This window comes from Lagopus leucura, unplaced genomic scaffold, assembly GCF_019238085.1.
Source record: "Lagopus leucura isolate 7727_CA_CO unplaced genomic scaffold, USGS_WTPT01 Super-Scaffold_100016, whole genome shotgun sequence".
Classification (NCBI taxonomy): Eukaryota; Metazoa; Chordata; class Aves; order Galliformes; family Phasianidae; genus Lagopus; species Lagopus leucura.
The window spans coordinates 11500158-11524086 of NW_024962270.1; the positions used below are offsets into that span (position 1 = coordinate 11500158).

General features: G+C 39.7%; 1 long non-coding RNA gene across 1 annotated transcript; it reads right to left on the reverse strand.

Moving 5' to 3' along the window:
• Positions 1-5302: 5302 nt before the first annotated feature.
• Positions 5303-19252, reverse strand: LOC122182852. The gene is made up of 3 exons (XR_006180026.1): positions 19215-19252; positions 5885-5951; positions 5303-5601 (listed from the first exon to the last, which is right to left on the reverse strand). It is a non-coding gene; the product is annotated as an uncharacterized LOC122182852 (long non-coding RNA).
• Positions 19253-23929: the final 4677 nt, after the last annotated feature.

The following is a 23929-nucleotide window of genomic DNA, read 5'->3' on the forward strand; positions in this document are numbered from 1 at the left end:
TTGCTGATTTACAGGTATATATAGATCTTTCTTAGCCTGCATGCAGGACTATACACTATCTATATATTACAGTTCTGCTATAACACCTTAACACTGCCACATAGCAGTGGTAACATCACAAAGACAAATACACTATAAAAGCAATATAGCAGAGTTATACTGAAAATGAATAGCTTTTATTGTGCAGTTCTTTCTGTATAGACTCTCAGAAACGCATGAAGTGAGCTCTGCAGGAATGGCAAGATAGTAGTTTTACAGGATGTGCTGCTTATTGAAATACTTGTAGAAATATTTTACTGCTGCAGGAAGATGAACACAGTTCATTTCTAATGAATATACAAACCAAGTTCTAGGAATTTCTGGTGACAGAAACTGGGAAATGGATTCTTTTGATCCTTTATTGTACTTGAGGCTCTTTAGAAAACCGTAATTGTTTTATCTCATCGGGATTAGCAATGTGATGACTGCAGAATGAGAATCCTCCTGAGGGCTTAATGCACGTTATCCAAATATCTGACTGCAACTCAGTGCATGCTGTCCTACTGAGAGGTTTTAGAAAGCCTGACTTTGCATGAGGGGGAGAAGGGGCCTTCAGATACAAGCAACCAGAAGCTGCCTGCATCTGCTGCCAGAACAGACAGGAGCATAATGGACAAATGTAGCCCCATTACTTTTCCTATAAAAATGTTTAGGCATTATCATTTATAGAAAAAGCAAAAGTTAGCACAGCCTTTGAAGCAGTATTTTAGGAGGTTTTTCAATCTTCACCTTTTGCCTTTCAATAAGGGAGATTTTTTTTGTTCATTTCCTAGCCTGCACATTTCTTGAGGAATTTAGAAAACTGATTGGAGGGATGGGGGAAATGCTATAAGTGCACAAATGGATTGAAGATCTTATGTTCACCAACAAAGGTTCAGACACTAGATTCCTATTTAAGGCTTATTTTTCAGCACTGAAAAAGTTACATGGTGATACCTGAAGAATTAAAACCAAAAACAAAGCAAACAAACAAACAAAAAAACCCAACAACTCAGCAGTCATGCAGAATATAGAGCACTAGAAGCCAAAAGGAAAACTTCAGTTGCTATTAGTAGGTTTAGAATCAAGCTCTAGAGGTTATGTTTGTGCTTCAGAAAGCACCCCATCAATTTTGGTAAACAGTTTCTAAGATACTTTGTTCCCCATGAAAAGCAGGCTGGTCTCTGAGCGTGGCTCTCCCCTCCCACTGGCAAACCTCAGCCTCATTTCCACTGAAGTCATGATACTAAATCAGCCTAATGAGATGGATGAATCAGTCCTTTGGTCCTCAGTTCCATTTTGCACTCAATCCCAAACGCTAGCACTCAGCTTGCAGGAAATCTTGAGACTACGCGTTTCAGAGTGCAGGCAGAAAACAGTGATTATGGTCAGATGTGTTTTTGCTCAAACTTAGGAAAGCATTTGATTGTTTGCTGTTAGAGGAATTGCTATGTCATCAGACAGGCTACAGGGCATGCATGTAAAATCTAGATCCCTTATTTCTCTCATAAAAAGTTATGTTCAGCACAAGCAGAAGCGAAATGAAATGAAGCTCTACTGACAGGACAAGTCTGGGCAGAGTTTAATGTTTAGGAATTTAGCAACATAAAGCTCATTATAATCATATACTTCTACAGATAGACTATTCATGTGTCACATGTTTGGGCTCACTTTAGATAATGTCATTCTAAATTATGCCACTGCAAAAAAATCTATATTATTAGAAAGACAATGAATGTTGGAGAGAAAATAATCTGGATAATGAAGAAATGGATGTCTTCTAGGATATATTAACTTATTTTTTAAACAAACTGCTGCATATAAGAGTTCTCTAATTCAATAAAGAACATAAATCACAAGGACTAACAATCCTCCAGATGTTCCAAATTGAAGTTACACTCACACTGAGCTAATACATTCATTTTGGCTTCCCGCTGGATCTTGCCTAGCCCCTTCATACAAAGCGTTCAAGCTAGGACTACGAATAGCACCTCCCTCTGCTATGAACAGAAGAGGCTGCTTCTTGTGGTGTGTGACAGGGATCATGCTTCCAGTGTACTGGCCGTGTCCCCAGAAACATGGAGGAGGCCCCCCTGGCAGGACCAGAAGAAAAACTGTCAAAGAACAGGCAGAAATCACCTCCTGCTCTTCCACCACCACTGTTCAGGCTGTGCGGGCAGCACGCACTGGTGCAGGTCACACCACACACCTCTCCTTACCCACACTCTCTCCTGCTGAGAGGACATCTCCCACCCTTAGAGCACCAGATAACTTGTCTGACTCCTGGGGTTCACGAGAAATGCAGATCTAAGGGAAGATGACAGCAGCTCTCCATGCTGCATTGTGTGTGTGCATATACTTTAAATGTGCTACACACAAGACTCTGAAGATTAACTGACTCTATAAATGCACTAATTTATAATTCAGCAGCAGCAATGATGCAAGGCACTCTATAACTCATACTTGATGGCCTTTGCCTAGAGACAAGTATATGCAAGGAGCTGACGGCTATCAGAAAGGGCAGTGGCTAAAGCAGAACAAATGCTGATTTACAATAGAACTTGTTCTGAAGGCAGAATGTGAATGTAAAGCAAAATTAGTCCTTCACTTGAATAATCACAAGATTTAGTCCCTCCAGTTTTAATGACATCCTCAGATACACACTACAGTTGCTATAAAATTAGTTACTGTACATAAGCACAGCCATGGTAATTTCTTAAGTTCTCTACACCTAATGTTTTCTTGTCATTTTATTGTTTCCAATTTTACCTTAAAAATCAGTTAAAAAAATGTTTAATTGATCCTGCTTTACTCTCTAAAAAGCCTCCAAGTGCCTACAAGTCTCAGTGTTCAGTCAGTTCACTGACATACAATAGATTTCCATGCTGCAATGACCCACTGAGATGGCCAAGCCCATCATTAAAATTGAAGGAACTGTCTTATCTTCTTGACTGTTACTTTGCGCCAGGATAATTCTACTAGATGCAGTGGAGGGACTGAATTGAAAGAGGAAACATCAGCAAAGAGTGAATGGCACAAGAATTCATCAAGGACTGACTTTTGATTTAGATAAGCTCATAGAGAGGGGCTCTGCAACAACAAACAGTGCTTTTACATTAGAGACAGAACAGACTGGGGATATCCTTTAACTACTGTTGGGTCCTAACTAAGAATATTCTATTGTTCTGATCACTCATAGTTCAGAAAGATGAAAATGTATCCTAACAATGAACTAGAGCTAGAAGTGCTATTCACAAAGATGCCAGCAGGTGGGTTAATTATTCAAGAGGTACGACAATGCTAGCCCAAGAAGAAAGAGACATAAGTCAACCATAACATCTAGAATTAGGAGAATATACTAGAGCAGTAAGATGAGAGCATGAATACACTCCATCTTTTTAAGATAGAGCATGATCAATTAATCACTACTAGCATTGTCTGTTTCTGCAAGTTGCAGCAACACTACAGCCACTGCAGGGTTGTTTCCTAGGTTACTATGATACCCTGGATTCATGTTAATGTAAGGAAGAATCAATTCCTGGATGTAATGTATGAACTAATGGATAGGTACTATAATTTGCTTCAGTACCCATTACTCTTTTTCGTAGCATCTGTATTTCAACCTCTTTCAGGCACACAGATGAAACCAGCACTTTGAGTTAGGGAAGAATGAAGGGAACAGACTTGTTTTTCATTGATATTCTGAAGAATGTGGGAAATATAAGGCTGCACAGTTTAGGTCTAGTCTAGTACCTGGTCTTCAGCAAAGGCTTTAACATCTGCCACAGCATTCTCCTGGGGAAGCTGGCTGCAGCTGGAAAACTGTACAGAGGAAAAGGACCTGGGGATGCTGGTCAATACTCAACTGAGTGTGAGCCAGCAGTGTGCCCAGGTGGCCAAAAAGACCAATGGCATTCCTGGCTTGTATCAGGAATAGTTGCCAGCAGGAGCAAGGAGGCAATTGACCCTCTGTCCACAGCTCTGGTGAGGCCACATCTTGAGTACTGTGTTTAGTTTCAGGCCCCTCACTACAAGAAAGACATTGAGGCCCTGAAACACGTTCAGACAAAGGCAACAAAGTAGGTGAGGGGTCTGGAGAACAAGTCTTGTGGGGAGTGTCTGAGGGAGCTGGGATTTAGTCTGGAGACTATCAGGGGAGACCTCATAGGTCTCTACAAGTATCTGAAAACAGGTTGTGGCAAGGTGAGGGGTAGGACTGGAGGGAATGGCCCAAAGCTACACCAAAAGAGGTTCAGGCTGGATGTTAGGAAAAATTAATTAATGGAAAGAGTACTGGTGCACTGGCACAGGCTTCCCAGGGAGGTTGGTAGAGTCATTATTCCTGGAGGTTTTCAATAAACTTGTAGATGTGGTACTAGGGAATACGATTCAGTGGGTAGCATAGGTGGTAGGAAGGGCATTGGACTAAATGATCTTAGAAGGCTTTTCCAACTTTAATGATTCTATGATTTTTCCACTTTTGCTCAGGAAAAAAAAAAAAAACAACCCACACCCAAACTGACCCAATAGTTCATGAGGCTGCCTCACTTTGGAGGGAGAAGACAAAGCCTGAGGCACGTATTTTCATTTTTCCCCAAAACAAAGCTATATTTAATGCCATATGGATGAAAGAATGTAGTATAGATCTGGGCTGATTCTCTTCTTGATGCCAAAGCACAGAGCTTTTCTATCCAAACCACACCAGAATATCAGAACTCAGCTGCTGTGTAGGTCCTACAACTGCCATGCAGACTACAGTAGGTTCGACCGCTGTACTTTAGAGGTCTTTTCCACAAGCTATGATACCAACAAGAAAATGCTCCAAGTAGCTTTTATTTTGCAGTTAGCCTTTCGAAATGGATGGCTGTCATTTATAAATTAAATTTTTCAAGATATCCTTGCAAGATTAATGACTGAAATTCCATCCCTAAAATTGGAATCAGTCACTGCAAGTTTCACAATATTGAAGTGTTTATATTGAGATTTTAAGGCAGTGAGCTCCCACAGCAGCAATAGTGAGTACAATATATCAAAGAGATACATTTAAAGATGGCATGTCCAAGGCTACATAAAACAACAGTGACAAGAAACAGTTCATCTGCAGTTACTGGGCAATTTTAACTAGGTGCAAAAGATAAATCCACTGGATGAAGCAACTAGATCTCTGACATTTAAAATAATTTACTGCTGTGAAATAAAACTGTTGAAATAGGTAAACTAAATACTTTAAAGCGTTACCTGTATAAAGACTTAGTTAAATCATTTAAAAAGAATATTGCTTAAAACTATTTGGGAAAACAGACTATTGTCTGTTAAAAGGCTTAAATTAAAGGCTTGTGAATTCAGTGACAGTGCTCTGCAGTCAGCAAGATGGATTGTTACAGTGCATCTTCTGCCTTTCTGAACACTGGCTCCAGTTAAGCACAGCTGCAATAGACTCCTTAATTTTTCCATCTCTGTCAACCCTTCTTCAGTCAGCTCCACTGGGTATTTCTCTAATCTTACAGATTCTTGAGTGACTTTGGCTTCACTACTTGTGATGATCAGGGAAGAAATCATATGAAGAATCATTATGAAAGGCACCTGAAAGTGGAATTCATTCCTGAAAGTTGAAGCCCCAGCCAATAAAACAAATCACCAATTGAAGGACACATGCAGAACCCAATTCTTATTTCTCACTATGTAATATCACCTCCTCTACCAGCTATAAGACATTAAAGCCACCAGATTTATCTGGAACTGAAGTGTACAAATTCAATGTAATATCTGAACAAAGCAATGCTTTAATAAATGTAAACGTCACTTTTATAAAGAAAAAACAAAAGCAGCTAAAGTTCTGCTCTTCCTAACACTGTCTCACACTTACCCCTGAACATTTCATGATGTGACCGTGCCTTTCTTGATGCCAGACAGTGTTCAGCTGACCTCAAAATCTGCAAGCAAAAAAAAGGATTCAAATGAAATAATTTTCCCTGCAGAGGACAAATGCCTCGGATTATTACTATCAAGTATGTGAAGTCTTTCAGATATGACAGTGATCTAGTCATATTCATATCTAGTTAACCACTTTAGAGTTAGATATAAACAAATAATATTTCAGCCCTGCAGAACAGGCTGACCTCCCACAAGCCTCAAATTTAGTTCTTTTGCAGTTTGTCTCTGCTGGTATTATTAATAGACACACTAAAATGGGAACTTCACCCTGGCTCAGCTTTGACTCATTGAATGGCCTTGGGCATCACATAACCTCTGTCTCCAGTCCGCTATCTGCATAATGTGTTTGTCTATCTAGTGACTTTACAGAATTGTGGGAATATAAATGAGACATTTCACAGTTTTTAGGTTACAATACACTGACTTCCCTCATAACCTCGATGTATTTTTTATAATGTATCTCCTGAATTTTAACACAGACTTGTCTTTTCCATCAAGGCAACTAAACTGTTTAAGTAGAAGGAGGAATTATTTAAGACTTCCAAAATAAGCATCCTAAGATTAGTAACTTGAAGTAAAAGAAAGGAACCATAGCCATATAAAGCTTGGATTCTCACAGTCTCAAATATCTTTCTGTTGATGCTTTTAAATAAGTTCTTCACCATCCTAGGAAAAAGAAGAAAGCTTCATTTCCCAACTTCAGAAATAATAGGTAATGTGGTTAGTAAAATTTGTACCAAAAGGAAGAATCTGCTGGTTATTAATCTGGTAGTGAAAAAGAGTTGCATTATTTTGGAATCTGACCTGTTTCTGAGTGCAGGACAATCATATTCACTTCACTGCAGAGGATGTAAACCCTCAGCTGAGATCATAAAATAGCAGTTGAGTTATAAGCTTGGTTACATATTTTTTTTGTTCTCCACTGAAATTATTCTACACTGTGACTCCTCTGCTCTGAGTATGGTCCCTTCTGTCTCAGAAAAAGGCTCCTTCCCCTTAAGGAATGCCCTCAAGGGACTTTTAAGACATTGACACGCAATACTCAGATGTTCGTTAATTATTAATGTCAGCCTGAAGTAGATGCAAAAATATACACTCATCTGACATCAGTTCAAAACAGAAAGATGGAGCATCAAAAGTCGATTAGTTCAGCAGTGATTATTGCATCAGTGAATGCCAGAGATGATCTCCATGCAGCAGCTCTACAAGGCCCAGGCATTAGGCAGACTACTACTGCTCCAATGGGTGCAGCCACTGAACTTTGTCACGATGGTATTCTCTGTATGCTCATTCAGCCATCGTTATCTCATTTTTTTTCCCCATGACTTGGCTTCCTCATTGTTCGCATTATTCCAGTCCAAAAGAACAGACAGCAATGTAAAGCAGTACTTACAGGGTACACTGAGTATATATTGAATGGCACTGCCTTTAATTACTGGGCAGTGAATTGTTCTTCAAATTCAGGCCCTCTCAGTTATGTCATCCTGGAGCATGGTTCTCTAGACAGCACAGATCTCAGGGAATGGTAAATGCTATTCCATTTCTAATGATGTCACTGAAGTGCAGTGAGAAAAAACTGTATTACCCCAATCAGGCAACATGTAGATGCGTATGAATGCATAACAGATGCCTGGAATTGAATGTGCCTTGTCTGCCCATCCATAAGGAAAGAGAATTCAGAGCTTCAATCTAACTCCCAGCTTGTGTCCTTGTGAAGCTTGGCAACAGGACAAGAAACTCTAATGCTGATCTGATCCCTAATAATTACAGAAGTGTATGACATAACTACAGATGTTATATATAGTGTCTGAAAATGCTATTTTAAAAGACAGTTCAAATAAGAATGCAAAAATAACCAAGGTTGAATTCAGTGGCAATATTCCCATTGACTTCAATACGACATTTGCTTGTTCAGTGTAGTTGTAATTTTGGGTTAATGTCTTTCCAGACAAAAGGAAGGAGTTACACTAGCTTAAAAACTACTCTTAAATCCAAAGCAAATAGCTCTTAGGAGCTGAGAAAAGAGCATTTTTTCCACAAAACTATTTGCATTTGGATAGAACTTTAGATATAATGCCATTGAAGCGACTTGCCCATATAAAAAGTTCTTAAAAAAATGAAATTGAAAAGCCTCAGAGGCAGAGCAGCAAGAGGCAGTTCTGCAGTAATCTACATTACTCTTTGATATCCTGATAACCAGAAAGCAAGACTTGAAAGTTGCTCAGTGGTTGAGCAAGGTAAAGCATAACAATATGCAATCAAAAACAAGAATATACTCCACCCTACTGCAACACAAACAGTAACAGCAGCAAAGCCAGAGGGACAGTAATAGCCCACAGGCAAAATAAGAGTACTACAGCAGTTCCTGATCCTGGAAGAAATACTTATAGTTAGGGCTATTTTTATAATTGCAGTGATGATAAAGCATATATTTCAGTACTTTACCTTATTACTTTATTAGTGATGGATTTTGCCACAGAGCAACTCTGTGAAGGGGAAAAATGAAAACAACTGAAGCATATAAGTGGCCCATTATGTCTTCTGAGAAGAAACAGTGAATTATTTATGATTAATGTGATAAGCAAAACCACTAGGTCTGGAGCTTAGCTATAAATACATCTTTTGATGCAGTTATTGATTTACCATTTAATGATGGTTGGTTAAAGGATGAGGTTGCCCAGGCTCTGTATCCATTACCATTACAGGACAAGTGCCAAGGACTTGTGGATAATTGCTGCTCTTGACTTTGATGTATCGCATACATGCTGCACCCATACTTCAATGGCTGGTTAGGTGCGGGTGTGTTCTTCAACACCGACCAAAGGAGGCAGGTGAAATCCCTGAATCAGCACTTCATATTTGAAAACGTTTAAAGAAATAGGAGTTATACAAAAGTTCACAGCCTGAACGGTAGTTTTGGGAACTGCTAGGTTGCATTCAATAGCTATCAACTATTTTCATCCACTGTCACTACTGCTTCACGCAGAAAGCAAACAGCCTGAGCTCCACTGCCTAAACGGCACTGCGAGGTTCTGCCGCTAGAGCGCGTCGAGGCATGCGTGAAGATTAAGCCTCTCAGAACCCCGTCATTAAATTCAAACTACCACCAAGACATCGGACAAAGGCAAGCAGCACCAATGTACTGTTTTTAATTATTTCCTTCTTGACTGTTAGAACTTGCCTTAAAGGTTGTCCTATGGGAAGGTGCTCCCCTTTTGCTGGAAGGGGGTTTTGATATGAAAACTGAATAACACAGACATCCAGAAGTAGTCCTGCCAATTTTACGATGGATTACACCTGTGTTTTCAGTCCAGAAGTGAAATATCACTTCTATGCTAAGGCTTCTACTTTGGAGCCTCGTAATAACCCTGTTATTCTGTACTGGAAAACATACAACCAAGCAATGCTGCTGCTTGTTTCTCTCAGTGCTAGATGCGTGCTTGTTCACTTAGCAAAGGAAAACAGCAACAAAGCACATACCTATGCACAAACTGAAAATCTGCTGTTGTGCTGAGAATGCGGATGCTGCACTGCTTTAAATAAAGCAATGTGAAAAGAGCCTATAAAAGTCCCCCTCTCTTATAGTAAAAAAAAATAATAAAGAGAACAGTTAAAATTAGAAGTGCGTAGGCACAAAGCATTGCCAGGATCAAACAGAATATGTTCAAATGTACACATTTAGAAATGCTAAAAATCAGGTTCTGCCTCCATACTTTGCAGAATCAAGGCTTGGCCCCTTCTCCATCTGTAAAGCCGCACTGACAGCACACCTTTCCCCTCTCTTTTTGCTCATTTCTTGCCTCTTCACATCACAAACCCTTATTAGCTGTTTTGATCACACAAGCCAGGTCTTAGTGGTAGTTTTTCACCACCCATAGTGTCAACTCTGATCAAGATTTTAGCCCAAACTTATTGGCTATTCTTTAAAATACACCAAACAAGAAGAATAAAACCCCACCGTACGTGTAGAGAGGATACCCACAGGACACCATTCACATCTGTAACCCCATGCATCTCCAAGTGGGTTTCTGAATGGAGACAAACAGTGATTATTATCTCCCTTACTTCCCTTAGGAAAGGTCCTGCTACACCTTTCTTGGAAACGCTTTGGCCTTACAATCTTAGGAAAGGAAATACTCAAGAGACTCGCTAGGCCTGTCTGTCTCCTGTCACTGTGTTCTGGTGGCTGCTGCAGTATCCTCCTGCAGTGACATCTCTACCCCCAGTGGCAGAGCCCCTCATTAACCATTTTCTACAGTTAGAGTGTGAAGCCCAGAAAGTGAACTTGCTGCTTTTACAAAGAGGGAAGAACACCCAGGAGAAGGTATTTAAAATATATCCTGAGGCAGAATGAAATTGATTTATGCCAGGGATTATTTTTATCTTTCCTGTCAAGCAGCAGTTACGCAGCAAAGTTTGCTCAGACACAGACATGCAGCACTGGTTTGGGCCAGACAGACCCGACAGCACCTGAGAATGAAGGACACTGAGCAGCAGGCAGATGCCTGTCCTCCTGCAGCCCTTCCCCACAGCACCTGCAGGGAGGGGTCCCAGATCTCTGCTCAGGCAGGTGCCAGACCTACCTTACCTGCACCATGTGGGCAGCACAGAGCAGCCTTACGCTGCTGAAGAACTGCCAACAGGCAATTTCTGCAGGGGAGGGAACTGGGATCCTGCATCTACCTCACCACACCTGTCCCAACAGAGCAGAAAAATGGAAAGATGTGGAGGTCCCCATAGTGCGTTTGTTCTTCTCATATTGACAGTAAACTTCTTTGTGCGTTGAGAATCACTCACCTACGAGTATCTGGGATAGGCCTCCTTCCTTTTAAGGAAAATTCAGACCCAAGAAGGAATGCATTCTCCCAGCCCTGACACCTCAATCCAAAGCCTGCTATCATCAGCATTGATTTTGAAGAGTCTGCACCAAATCCTAACAAATCACTTCTGTAGAACAACAGGGGAAAAAAAAAGGAAAACAACCAAAAAAAGCTACCTCTGGAGGAGGAAAGGCTATGGCCTCAAGATTTTTTACTAAAAAAGAGGCAGTGTAATTAGAGTTTTAATAAATAAAAACCATGTATCCCATTGCCTGAAACAACATGATCTAATATTTTGTATTTAATTGTCATGGGTAGAGAGGGAAGATCAGTAAAAACATGCCAAATAAGAAGCAGAGCAAATGTTTCCAGGCAGAATACTGAAATAAGCTATTTGGATTTTAAGGTTCTCTTGCAGTGACTGAAATATAAAAATTGCACTGCATTTTCAGTGCTTTAGAATCAGAGCAAGGTCACTACAAAAGAAAACTACAGTCTCCTATGCCACCAGAACACAGGCAGCTACGTGCAAGCTCATAAGTAAGAACTTCAAATGCATTTGTATGTCAACAGAGGTACTGATATCTGTATATTTGAAGTTTAGGAACTATATTCATCAGACAGCTAAACTACAGGGGGTGAAGAACTAATTGCATTCTCCTCATCTTGTCTGTTGCCTATGAGCGGCATATTGAAAGTTCCCTAGAACTGAGGACAACAATACAGCTGGAAAAGGAAGGATTCCTGTCCAAATGCCACGAAGTAACCTGCACTTCATGAAGGGGCTTTCATTTTTTTTTTTCCCCCCCTTTTAAAATTTTAAGTAAAAGCGTCACTTGTCTTAAAATAAGGCCTCCATACTTTTGAACAAATACAACTGAGAATCAATGAACTATGTTACAAAAAATACCATTTTAGAAAAAGCAGCTGAAAGGAATAGCTCTAGAAGAAACTGTATAATTCAATCTCTTGGAAATGTCAGAGCACATCATCACAAGAGCTAAACAATGATGCAAGTTTACATTATTTAACACAGTAGAGAGGCAGTGGATGTAGATGTTTTCCTACAGAACCCAGCTCTGAGTTGTCATCCTCAATCAGAGCAGCAAAGAGCACTGGGACACAAGATGGTGTAATGCAAAAGTAAAAAATGAAAAAGGTAACACTTCTATACATGCTTACATTTAAATGCACAGTGCATGCATACCACCTTCAGCTTTATTCCTTTCCCAGCACAAATTTTTATGGCAAATGTTTATTCATAGGCAGAACACAAAGATTATATATTATAGGCTTAACAAATATAAATATATTCTGCCTACTAACATTCAAAGTGTTCTTGGAATCCTGTATTATATTTGCTTCCCCCCCACAATGAGGGCAATAACACATCATTTCTAGATGATGACATCCAATAAAAGCAGATGAAATTTGCACAGCCGTTTGCAAGAAACAGAACTATTTTTCAACCTGCACTTTACATAAACAAAGCTGATAATAGCAAACCTCCTGGCAAATGAATTATTAGCAATTAGCTCTAATCTGGCTAGTACATACTATAAGGACATCTCAGTGGTAGACAAATTTGATTTGAAAGAGGTTTTTCCCTAGCAGTAAAATAACAGGCTGAGGTCACTTTAAATGAATGTTTGAAATGCAATGTATTATTAGCATTTCAATCACTGCCAATTGCCTTTACTTACTATAATTACTGTTTCATAAGATTTTGAACAAATATAGTTTGCTGTATGCTGCAAGAGACATATCACAAATTAAGATAATTCAAATCGAGACTTACTGCAAGCACACCCTGAAACCAAGGCTTTAATCCCAATATCAGCTATTCAAACACTCCCTCAACTGCCCCTGTTTCCTTCAGAAATAAAGCAAATCTTCTATAAGTTTTTCCCTCCCTACTGAGAAGTAGGATTCCTATGACTTTGGGCATACCCATTCTAACACACTTCCTTTCCTAAGTTTCTAGAAGGCGACTTAGTAAGCACAACTGCCTAACTTTTCAGAAGTAACTTATTTACAGTTCTCTGCAAGTGTCATGGAGTTTATGCCCTTCTTTTACAGAAGAGCTTTGCAACAGGCCACCTTGGCTTTACCTAGCAAATTAAAAGTTGGAATAACAAAATTACCAGCTAACATATTGGTAATGAACAGAAAACTGAATGACAGCAGGGTCTGTTGTTATAGGACAAGGGGAAAATGGTTTCAAACTAAAAGAACAGATTTAGATTGGATAGGAAGGAGGTTTTGTTTGTTGTTTTTTTGTTTGTTTGTTTACATTAAGCATGCTGAGGCATTGGCACAGGTTGCCTGGAAAGGTGGTGGATGCCCTGCCCTTGAAGATATTCAAGACCAGGCTAGACAAGCTCTAAGCACCTGATGTAGCTGTAGGCATCCTTGCTCACTGCAAAGGAGTTGGACTAGATGGTTATTAAAGAGCCCTTCTAACTTAAATGATTCTGTGATTCTATGATTACAATTACCTCAAATATTGATGATTACAAAGACACTAGTAGTAAATGCTATATAAACAAGTAACTATCTTTCCAGAAGACATGAAATGCTTTAAAACAGAAACACTGAAAGCTTCATAACAAATGAATTCATGGTATACTGGTAGTGAACAAAACCAAGAACAAACAAACCTCTAAACCTTTGATTTATCTTCAGTGTGAAAGAAATGCAAAGGAGAGTTTCCATGAGTGGCTTCTGTTATTTCCTTGGGCTTTTGAATTTGTCAGTGTATGAAAACAACAGTTCATACCCCCTATTTTGTATGCAGTAGATAGAATAGGCTTCCTGCATTGCCCTCATGGGGCCTTTAAGACTTCAAAGTCTGCATTATGGCAATAATTGCAATCAAACCACATACTTCAACCAGTAATCTACAGGATTCAGGAAACAGTTCATTTTCCTGATGAACAATCTGTTTTCATCTATTGGGTTTAAATACAGGCATTTTTCTTCTCCCTCTGAACCACCAGCTCAGCCCTAGCTGTCCATACGTAAGTTCAAATGCTAGCCACATAGATAACATCAGGAGTTCAGATACTGCCAATGGACTTTCAAAATTAAAAGTAATGCAATTCAGCAATGCATAAATCATTCTTCCACTATGCAACTTACAAAGATCTGGTAATTCTTGTTCAGAAGCAGGAAGATATTCCACCTTTATTTAATGGTTTCTCAAATAGTTCTCTGAACTCTGTATAGCCCAAAAAGCTCTTCTGACTATTTCCCAAGTAGGACACCTATGTAAAGAGGACTAGAAAGTCCTATTATATTAGATAACTTTGTTTTGGTCAATGTATTTCCAGTCTTTGTGATCCTTCTTATGACTGAACAGCACGATCCACAACCACACAATCCTCAAACCATTCCCTTGGTGCACCCTCTCTGCTCTGCAATTTGTTTTTACAACCCTTTTGTCTCAAACACACTTTCTAGCTTAGTCATGGAGTCCACCCCATGACAAACCACAGCTTCAGACCTTGGAGTAAAATATAAATATGATCACATTTCATGTGGCTGCTTTTCTTACTGATGTTAGCACAGTACAGTTCATGGCAACTTGGAATGGGAACTTCAGTAAAAAAAATGGTAATATAGGTAGCATAACTTTATAGATAGTAAGATTTTGAGAACATCACGTACAGCAAAATAACTGTCTTGACTGATATTTGGCATATATACAGCCACATATCCCTCAACAGAAGAGTCCTGCAAAAAGCCAGCCTAATATATATGTCAAACAGGTTGCCCATAGGAACTTATGACACAAGTACACATCAGTAGGCACATGCAATGAACCAGTGTTATTACCAAAAAAGCTTCTTGTTCCTTTGCTTCCACAACTGAAGTCACTGATAAAGCTAAGGAAGATTGTCAGACATCTACATGACATACAGCTTGATATATAAGCTTTAGCAGAATGAGAGAATGCATTTAAAACCAAATGTATTCAAATCAGCTCAGCCACTTCCAGCAAGAGTTACACAGAGCAAGGCTTAGCCTTCATAGCCAGGATGATTCAGGTTTGCAACTTCCCAAGAAGTACAAGTTTCTCTTGACAGCCATGAATTCATCTGAAGAGTGATAGCTATCAAAGAAACACGATTGATGCCACTTTCAACCATAGCATATCTTCTGTTAGTATGATTTATACCAGTTCATAGAATTAAATAATAAATGCTCTTAGCACAAGCATTTTTGGCAGTAGAAATACAATGTGTTAGGACTGCTATCAGTATGTAAAAGCTCTAATAAGTAAATAAACAAATCACAACAAAGCCCACATATTCCAAGAAACTTTTATGACATAACCTGGCCAGGCTTGACTGAGTTCCCTTCTGAAACAGACTTTGAGGTGACATTGGTGTCACTTTGCTGCTGCCTATGATTTCCTACCCACAACTCCTATCAAAGCAGAGTGTGAGCTTTGTTAATTGAGTCACAGGAACAACAGAAACAAACACACCCAAACAAAAATCCCTTCTACCTTGAGATCAGTCACTCCAGTTCTGGCCCAGCTGTCTCTGAAGCAGCTGTGCTCAGTGACTGACCATGAGTTCCAGGTTACCACAGTTGCAGTCTCCCACCATTGCCCTGGCAATACTCACACACTCAGCCTCTGCTGGGAGAGCTGCTCATTTCTGTAGGGTTGCACTGCTTTCTTGGTGCTTCCCCAGCAAAGAAAAACACCAGAACCCTTTGTACTTCGAGGTTGGTTGCACCACTGCTGGCCCAGCTAGCTCTGAAGCAGCTGCATTTGATGACTGCTAATGCTAGCATTTGTCACTGCTTCTAGCACACTCTCTCCTGAGATATCCCTGCTCCACTGAATACGTATTAAGGTTAAGTACTTAGGTACCCAGGGCTGAAGCTCAATCACAGTATTTAGTGGCCCTATTTATTACATCATTTTAACTCACTCACATTTTGCCAAATCCTGTATTTTCTGATTGGATCATAGATGTCCTGTTCTTAAAGAACACAATTCCTAAATCGGTTTCTGGATACTAACTTAAAAATATTTTTATGCATATATGCACATTCCAAATTCCTCCATTAGTAGCTTTGCCACTGATTATTAAACAGCTGTGATACAAACTCCTGTCCAGCCTTACAGTAGCAAGAAAACCAAGCCTGAGTATATTTAACACAATGAAAAGTACAGTAATGACAGCAAGTCAGCAGGGTTCTAGGCTACAACAAGTAAGGACTTGCTTAAATGCAACAGCCATAAGCACACACACAAAAAAAAAAAAAAAAAAAGCTGCTCACCTTTAGAAAGCCTTGGGTAGGCAGGAAACTTCAGCAAAATACCCTCACCTCCCCCTGCCAACCCTTAAATGAGGGCTGGGAAGGGTTGATTCAGGCTCCACCCCTTGCAATCACTCAAGTACACTGCATGCACCTGAGCTCCCCTGGGTTAGCCCTGCCTTCCCAACAGGTGCTCAATCACTGCTTCAGGTTGTGACTTAGTAATTCTGCTGCAGCATGAAAAAGTTGTAAATGTGTTCACTACTGAGATTTAAGATAAATTAAAACCAACAGAACCCTCATTTTCTAAGAGCTGCAGAAATTACAGTGTGTTGTGTACTATATGTATTAGCAATAAACAGGGTCATTTCTTGCAGCCTTACTTTGCTTGGTTCTCTTGTAGGTTCAATTATACAAGCTCTTAAAAACTTTAACATCGCTCTTCTAAATCTAATTCCTTCCTTCTGTCCAATGTGAAAGTCACTAAAATGTAATTTCTAAATAGCTATCTGCTTTCAGATATGTCTAAAGTAGAAATCACACAGTATTTTTACTGTTGAAACATATGTAAGACATGATTACTGCACTGTGAAGTTTGAAGTAAAATTCAAACAAACAAGGTGGAGATATTTCTTCTATATTGTACAGTCTGCAGTCTGTAAGTAGTTTAGCAAGAGAATTAGGTTTTAAAGAGGGCCTAAATATAGACTACAATTATTATCACTGAAATATGGCCTTTAAGTGCTTCTATTTGCCAAAAGGTACTATTTAAGTCATTTCTGTATCCCCATGTACTGCCAAGCATATTTTTCATGCCTTAAAAGAATATTTCACAATAATGAGGAGACCTTTTCACAGATCCTGCCAAGTTAATTGAAACAAGATAAGTAATGCTAGTTGAAACAAAGAAAGCTCAGTACCAAGGTGAAGTCTTCCCCATGTGGGGTTCATGTTTAGTGGGCAGTCAAGCTAACAATGTTACTAAAGGGAATAAAACTTGGTGTATCAGATTTAATGATTTCGAAAGTAGAGAGATTTGGTTTGATTACTCACATTCACTTATATGATTGGATGTTGTATACTATAATGCAATATTCAGATGTTCAGAGCAAGGTTGTGACACTGCTATAAAAACCATGTAATGCAACAAGCATTTGTACGCATAGCTTTATGCTTTTAAAGATTTTATGAAACATAACTTTTCATACTGAACGTAGAGTCAGAAGACAAGACTGTGATCACCTTTACAAACTTCAGCTTTACCCTTTTAACTCTTTACGATCATCTGAAAATCTCAATCTGCTACAGTTGCCTCATTCTGTAGCCCTTCCCTCCATTACAAGTTTGTTGTTTTCTGTTCCTACCTGTAATCATATGTTTTTCTTTCTTTAGAGATTCTAGTATGGCACATTTGTTTCTTTCTTCTTTCTGCTGGTCCTATTACAGATTAAGCTGTATTAGTAAGTTTGATTTCTATAGACTTCTACCACCTTTTTTTCACCCAAATCTCTGCACTTCCTTAGGCTTAATATACAGCATTTAATTAAAGAATAATTAATGTGGACCATCTTGAAATTGCTGCCTTTTCAGAGTTCATTAAAAGCCCTTAATTTATTCTAGTATTAATGTCCTTAGATACTTGATTAAATAGTAAAGAAAGAAATGTCTGCTCTCATATATAGATCGCAGATTAGTAAAAGCAAAGAATGCCATGTTTCATCCTCGTTTTACCGTGGTATTTAGGACTGTGCATCTCTCTAGATAGAACTTCTCTTGAGCCATCACTGGTTGTTGGAAGAAGTGAGCTAATTTTTAATTTTTGTTATTGTCTATTATTCTACAGAGCTTATATCCCATTGGAAGGTACTCATATTGCCTTCTTTTGCTGTACGCTCTTGGTGAGCCAGCTAGGGATCTAATCCTTGAAAGTTACTCCATCACGAGTCCCTTAAAAGTTCTAAAATTGCATTTGTAAGTAGTGAAATGGGGCGGTTTGGATGGGAAGGAGCATCCCTTTGAATGAGATCGTGCCAGTGCATATTCCAGGATTCTTAGGATCTCCATATCATGGGATTGTGTCTATAACTGAAAAATGGGGCCCCCTGTGGGACGGTAGAAATAGCCCTGGACTGCATGGCTGAGTATTTTCATGGCCTCAGCAAAGATACACTGATTACTGGAGAATGGCTGTTTGCCACATCCACTGTGGCGTGGCCACTGCTGATGGCTTTAAATTGATTAAAAGTGCCTGAAGAGGCTTTGGCATATGAAAATCAACTACTATGTGACTGAGTTGAAAACTTGACTGGCAGGTCACAATACTGACTGGGAAAAAGCCAGATCTGATCATTCCCCTACAAAAGTTCTGAAACATCTCTTCAGAAACTACTGGAGACCCTGAACGAGGGATCCAACGTTAACTAGACTCTATAAATGAAAGAACTGAAAGGTCAGATCTTGAGGTTCCACTTGAACTTGATCCTTTTGAGACCAAATGTAACTCCATGAAAAAAAATGCAAGATAGACTGGTGGGGATACCCCCCAACCAGTGCCCCTCCCCACCCAAACTACATTATATATAATGGCACACCCATACATGACAGCCAAACTTATGGATCTAGTACAGCAATTTAGGCAAAAACCCAAAGAAAGTATACCAGCCTGGCTGCTTTGGTTATGGGACATGATAGCAGAACATGTTGTAGTAAAATGACCAGAAATTTCAAAACTGGCATCCACTACTACTCGCCCTGCCCTCAGACAAAGATTATAAGCAGAAGTCCAACACAATGAGGAAAATCATCCATTAATTCAATGCCTGATGGCCTCATGCCAAATAACATGGCCAAATAAAAATGATATACCTTTAAACACAGTTTTATGATCACCTACAGGAGACTTACAAAATTACATTAGGTATGAAAAAGGCAATCTATGAGAATGTTTTTGAAAGTATGGATCCGATAAAATTTTCAGCAGGAATGAGAGCTCTCATCTTGCAACTAGCTCCACTACACCAGTATGGTACTTCAGTATCCATACTGACGATCCTATTGGCCATAATACAACAGGTGTATAACCAAGATGTTATAATTGCAATATAATCAAAAGAGTAAGGCAAAAGCAAACAAGGATCACAAAAGAGAGTAAGTAGAAGAGCTTACCCTTGGGTTGAGCTCACTAGAAGATACCAAAAGAGGAGGATCTCCAGAAGAGATCCTTCCCCTCTGGTAGCCAGCTCTTAAATAGGTCCAGGAGAATTGCCTTCACCTGTGCTCCTCTGGCTGACTCAAGGCTCACCTCAGGTGATTAATCAGAGGTTCAGGCCGTGACTCAGCAGTTCCCATACAACAGGCCACCCAATTGGTGGTGGATCTGTGGGAGAAAGAATGCCTACAAGCCAGGTGCAATCTCCAAATGGTGGTGCAGATGTCAGAAGTCCACCTGTGACCATAATTGAGGACACCAGCCCTAACGCAGTCCAATCTGCACCCATTAGGGTCTCAAGAAAACAAATGTTCTATGTCCTGATTAGGGCAGGAGTTCAATTTAAAAAGATCTAAAAACAACCTGATCAGGTCCTGTTACAATTATGGAGACAGTTAACTGGCAAATTACAATCTTCCCCTAAAAGGGAAGGAATTAGGACTACAGAAAGGATTTCACAAAAAACATGGAATCTAGAGGATTTCACAGTCCCACCAAAAAAAGGGTAAAACCTCCTCAGGCAGCCTGGGCTGCTGTGGCTAAGCCACTGGAGGAAGAAGACTTGGGGACTGCTTAGCTAATGATGTGACAGGGGAGCTGAAATCCCCCAGGACTAGGGCCTCGAGAGGGGACCAGAGGCCCTAAATTGAAATAACAACTCACTGGTCCTGAAAGAATATTCAACGGCTTATGGTGCTAGTGGGTACTGAGGCTGAAACATCGATTATATATGGCAACTCAAATTTTCGGGCACTAAGGAAATGATAGGTGGGTTTGAGGGACAGATGATCTCTGTAACCCAAACATGGTTGAAACTGGGAGTTGGGCATCTTCCCACCCTGGGAGTACAGGGTGTTTATCACTCCAATTCCAGAATACATATTGGGGGTAGACATTCTGTGGGGTCCAACTCTCCGGGCCAATGTGGCAGAGTTCAGACTAAGAGAAAGATGTATTAGCATCTGTGTGGTGCTGGCAATATTAAGGGGCCATGCAAAAACTGAGCTCATTTGTTTGCTGCAGCTGCACTTGATCATGAATACAAAACAATATAGACTCCTGGGTGGGCAGTGGGAGATCACTAACACTGTGCAGGAGCTGGAGAGAGTAGGGGTTACACGACCTGCACACGGCCCATAAAACTCCCTCATACGGGCAAATCAGATGGTATGTGGTGAATGATGGTAGATTACACAGAACTAAATGAAGTCACGTTGCCAATCCATGCAGCCAAATCCAACATTATCTCCCTCGTGGATACACTGAGTAGGGAAACAGAAACATATCATTGTGTTCTGGACCTAGCAAATGCATTTTTAAGCATTTCAATTGCTAAGGAACCCTAAGACCAGTTTGCATTAACATGGGAGGGCAGGCAGTGGACTTTTCAAGTCCTACCTCAGGGGTATGTGCATTTGCCTACCTTTTGCACCACTACCTGGTGGTGCCTGACTTAGCAGATTGAAACAAATGGTCTACTGTCAAACACCTACCTCAATGATCTAATGTTAACATCTGACTCAATAAAGGCATTAGAGAAGGCAGTAACTTCACTAACTGCCCATTTACAGGAAAAAGGGTGGGCTATAAACCCATGGAAAGTACAAAGATCAGGGCTGTCAGTCAAATCTCTTGGTGTTGTCCAGTTGGGTTTTCTCCAGAGATAAGGTTCAAGTGTTCCCAGTTCCCATGACACCAAAACAGCTGCAGGAGTTTTGGGGTATAGTATTACAGATCTTTATGACCATCAATACTTAAGGTAATTGTTATTCATCATAGAATCACAGAATGTAATTGTGGTGTTTTGATCAGATTTTATTTCTCAGTAATTATACTTTATCCTCCTAAATTACTCATTCATTTGGAAACAAATGGTAACTGTCTTTCCTAATACACCCCAATTGCAGTGTCCTGTTTGATTGTTCCTAGGTTTCAGTAGGGGTGGCTGTATGACTGCCCTGGATAAAGAGACACCTACATATTGTTGTAAATGTATTAATTTATTAGAGCAAGCACTTCGGACTGTTCAGAAATCAGAAATGCTATTAATACACATGGTTGCTCCACAGCAGTGGAAAACATTTTGTGAAGACCAACTACAAACAGCCATGTCAAAAAATATGTCCTAAGGCTTATTATTAATGTATCAGCTAGCAGAAATCACTCCACTGACCTCAGTGAAACCATGGTGAATTTATAGTGTGAATACAGCTATGTAAGCTACATATTCCTTTATCACCACGCACTGGAAAAATGCATTCAAAAGGATAGGATATTGCATTAGCATAATATCTGAGGAAGACTGCAGCTCACAAAATTAAGTGAAAAGAATTGCCTGAAAAAGCAACGTCTTCACCTTTCATTTATTTCAAGTGCTTTGATCTTTAGTTTTTTAATTAAATAACTTTTCTGATTCCACTGACACTTTTGAAACATAATGTTTTTACCTCTAGGTAGAGGATTGTCCAGTCCCAGATATATAAATAAACATCATTTCAGATTTTTTTGCAAACCTATGCCTAATTTTGTAGTGCAAGCACAGATGGTGTAAAAGAACCAAACTATATTTGCATAAGAGTGAAAAATGTCTGCAAAACAATGTTAATTTTAAAATAACACAGACTGGATTCAGAGCGGGGTGAAATTATGATGTAGCTCAAGATATGAAACAGGATTCCAGTAAAACAACATGTGAGGACCTTTTGTCTGCTGGCTGGTATCACATCCTGAAATGAGCTTTTGTACAAGATTTTTTAGAAGAGACTTCAATAAGGCCTTAATATATATGGAACAATAGCAGGATATGGCCTCTAACTGGTAGGAACAATTACTGTTCTCAGACATGCAAGTTAGCTTTATTGGATTTGGTGAGCACTTTCTGGCCTAGATACAGAGCTGCATCTAATTTGTCATGGGCACAGCTGTGACACAGTGAGCCTACTAAAGAACAGCAACTATTCTGTCCGAGCAGAATATACTGAAGAAAACTCGCACGAGCTTCAAGAGTGTGATAAACCAGCTTGGGGATAATGCAAAAAAGCAAACCAGGCTAAACCACTTTTTTCCTAGCTACACCCATAATGCCTTGGAGGCTGTAGTGCAAGGGGGAGAGTCATCTAGACAGTCTCCACAATGGGTGGGAACTCCTCAGACCAAAGGAATTCTCAGCATGTAAATCTTCCAGTTTCATGGCAGAGCCATCCAAAAAAAGATTGTTATGATGGAAAGATACAAAGATAGAATTTACCCTCTGAATTTTGGAGAATCTAAGTAGAGATTTCTCCCCTCCACAGCAAAGCTAACAACTTCATAGAGGTTCTGGCTGTATGCACTGTACAGAAGAAAAGAAAAACAAAACCAAAAAATGGTGGTATAATGTTTCCTTTAGTTCTAAGAAAATGGAAAATGAGGTGTTTGAAAAAGAGGACTTTCCATTTCCCTTTCTTTCAATCCCTAACTCTGACTTTTCCACAGTCTTACGTATAAACTACTTCAGCATCAAGGCTCCTTTGTCATTCATCTCTTTCCTCCGCTGCTCTTTATCACATGCATTTAAAATTCAAACACTGAAGTATAATTTCTGTCAGTTTTCCCCTAACTATGTGCAGTGCCCCGTTAGGCTGCACTTTCTCATTTTCCAACAATACTGAAAAGTTGCCTGGAGCTCGTAACTCTCAGATTTGCACAGTCCCCCCAAAAATAGACCAGCACAGATTTTTGTGTCGCCTTCTGATAAACCAGATGGGAGAACTGAAAGACAATAAAGGGAAAAGAATAATTGTTTGTCAGCTTGATCCTCTGCCTCACATCTGCACAAACACCTGCATGAACACAGAAGAATGGGTGGGACAGGAAAAAGAACAATCAGCTGAGGTAGAGCTACTTAAATCAACATTACTACTGCTGCAGAAATGCATGTGGAACCGCAGCCTAAATGTGCTATTTTAAGGACTCTTTTAAATCTCTCACCTGTCACAGTCCCTATTAAAAGAATTGATACTAATAGGGCAAGGATTATATCACTGCTGCTTACAATGCAGCCCAATTTTGGCTCATTGTTTCCTTGTTCTCATTGTTCTTGTTTGTAATTGCATTACAAGACACTCGGAACACTGATCATCTTTTGGCCTATATGAAAAATACCTGACTCCCCCTATAGTCAGTGCCAGTTTCATCACGGATTCCAAAGGGGTTGGACCTTTGGAACTAGACCAGTTGGACAAGCCAGTCTGTTTTGTTCTTGTCATTTAATGGAGATCTTTCAGAGCCACTGAGAAATACCTTTTTGCAAGCAGTTTTACTTTTCTTATCACCATGAACTTAAAAGTGCTTAAAAAGAATCATGGGATGCGATTTTTAGTTAAAAAATAATTGAAATCTCTTACTTGTAACAGGTGACAATTAAAAGTCACTCAGATTCTCTGTTGTTCACCTCGTGTTCTAACAGCCAGTCTGAAAGAAGAGCTACCTCACACCTAATCTTCACTGATGTAATTGCACTACCACAGTAGACACCCCTTGTACTGCTAAAAGAATTTTTTGTACTGAATTCGCTCAGTGCATTTGGCTTTACATGGGGCACAGGATGCCCATCAATCATCTGGAGAAAACGTGCTGAAATTAGCAGAATACAAAAGTACTGTGTAAGTGAAGGAACTCAGTGCACTCAGGT